This window comes from Cebus imitator, unplaced genomic scaffold (genome assembly GCF_001604975.1).
Source record: "Cebus imitator isolate Cc_AM_T3 unplaced genomic scaffold, Cebus_imitator-1.0 Scaffold786, whole genome shotgun sequence".
Classification (NCBI taxonomy): Eukaryota; Metazoa; Chordata; class Mammalia; order Primates; family Cebidae; genus Cebus; species Cebus imitator.
This window is the reverse complement of record NW_016108101.1, coordinates 190,343-192,657: the sequence shown is the minus strand read 5'-3', so window position 1 is coordinate 192,657 and position 2,315 is coordinate 190,343. Positions and strand designations below refer to the sequence as shown.

General features: G+C 45.8%; 1 protein-coding gene across 3 annotated transcripts in view; it reads right to left on the bottom strand.

Moving 5' to 3' along the window:
- LOC108297250 (butyrophilin subfamily 2 member A2) overlaps window positions 1–2,315 on the bottom strand; it is an 89,460-nt gene that overhangs the window by 18,098 nt on the left and 69,047 nt on the right. The window lies entirely within an intron of this gene.

Below are 2,315 nucleotides of genomic sequence, written 5' to 3'. Positions count from 1 at the left end.
TGATCCAGGCATCAACTGTGTCTTTGCTGTGGCTAGAGTACCTGCTCCTCAGGACAGACCTCTGCAGCATGTGATTCCTCTCTCCTTATAGGGCCCAGGCCTAAGCTCTGCTCTCAGCTGTTGTTCAGTGAGTGAGTGACATGCTCAGGGTAAGGTCACTTCCACCACAGCGTGGCCCAGTTCCTGGAATTATTCAGCAGTAGAGTCCCAGAGAGAGGTAGCAGCAGGATTAAGCCACTCTAGGTCAGAAGTTCAAGGACCAGGAAGGAAGATCCAGTAGGTTCCTTCTGCAGAGAAAGCTCTTTGATGAGAATAAGCTAGAGAAAACCTTAAGAACTGTTTAACTATTTTTTCCATTGGACTGACCGTTAAACTATCTCTTTCTCATACAGCAGTCTCACTCATCACCTGATGTTTCTGGATTATAATTAAAATAGCATTTTGGGTTGAGTAGCTAATGAGGGTAAATACATCTGTATTAGAACTTTCCAACCAGGACTGGGCAGCTGTTGAGAAGAGGCAGAAGTGAAGAATACAAGAGTCTAAGAGCATGACCAGCCAGGATGAGATCCAGCTTTATATTTTTTACCTGAAGAAATAAGGCCCAGGGCTTTGGAAGCAGCCCTTGTGTCAGAAGCATCCAGCTAAGCCAGGCCTGAGCCTCTGCCAAAGTTGATCTGAGCAGGAGGGAAACCCTGTGTTCTTAGAAGGAAGAGGATCAGTTGATCACGGGGTGACTTATCAAGAAACCAGGTTCTCCTGGGGTGTGCCCGGTTAGGCAGTAATGACCTAATCCAATCATGCTCTACAGTGGGAGAGATAAAGAGACAGGAGGGGTGACTTCAGCAAGGTTCCCTATGGACCTGCCAACCCTGGAAGAACCAGTACACAAGGTGAGCTCCAATTCCCTTTTGCTTTGCAATAAACTAGTCTTTGGAGGTCATATGGGTGTGTCGTCTCCAGCTATGGAGTACTCTGAGGGGAAGCCCAGGCATCTTGGCACACAGAAAATCCATTCCTACTCTGCCCTGTTCAAATTCTAGATTCCTGACTCACAGAATCATTGAGCATATTATAATGGTCGTGTAAGCTTCTAAATATTAGGACTGCAGCAATATTAACTGGTACATTTACCTTACCTCAAGAGAACACATTTTTTCAAAGAGAAGAAATGATACTGGGCTTCTCAAAGAACTGAGCATGAGAAGATTACCTGAACTCTCCTTTTGGAGCCTCCTCTCTGCTCATCTGCTTTGGTGTTCTCCACAATCCACCATCCTTTAGTCCGCACCACAAATGGAAGATTTCTTCCCACAGCTCCCATGCACATCTGCTACAGGTGGTGTAACTGGTCACATGTCACTTGCCCTGGGCCTAGCCTGGGTCAGGTGTCCATCCCAGACCTAGTCCATGTGGTGAGGCTGTAGGGCCATGTGATATGCACGTGTATGGAAGACAAGAGGTCACTAATGCTAAATGAATATGGTGCGGGGGGGGGGGGACAGAGACACCTTGAAAGGCATTCACTATATTCTCAGAGGCAGAGCCCTTAGAACAGATGCTGTTGATGCCCCATCCCATATTCTCTTGGCCTATCACAGTTTGCCAATAGCTGAGGCACAGTTCCCCGCAAGGGTAATAACCTTCCCATCTCCCTTCTCCTTTGCCTGAGAGCTTTATCTTATCAGGGATAGTTGCTTTTCTGCAGTTACATAGCCCAATCTTAAAGTACATTAGAATTAACACTCCCAGGCCAACCTTCAACCAATTCAAGCAAAGGAGGATGGGAAGTATAAAGTCCCACGCCCTGTAATCCTTAGGAAGATCCTGAGCTGTATCACACATTTCATATGGTTTCTTAGAGAGTCCTAAAAGTGACTGAGCCAAGATATCCACATGGTAATGGACTCGTGAGTGAACCCTTTATCCCATTTCTCCTGTAACTGGCTTTCTTCCATTTCTCAATTTATTTCTGCACTTGTGTTTCCTGGGATCACTTCTGAGATAAGTGTGGTGAGCTGAATAGCGCTCCCCCCGCCGTTCAATCCACTATGAAATTTATGAATTTAATGTATAACATGGCAAAACGGATTTTACACAGAATTAAGGTTATGGACCTTAAAATAGATTATTCTCAATTGTTTGGGCAGACTCAGTCTAATCAAAGGAGTCTTTAAAAGTAAAAGGCAGACTCAGCGCGGTGACCCTCACACCTATAATCCCAGGACTTTTGGAGACCAAGGTGGGCAGATTGTTTGAGCTCAGGAGTTTGAGACCAGACCGGGCAACATGGGGAGACCCTGTCTCTACAAAAA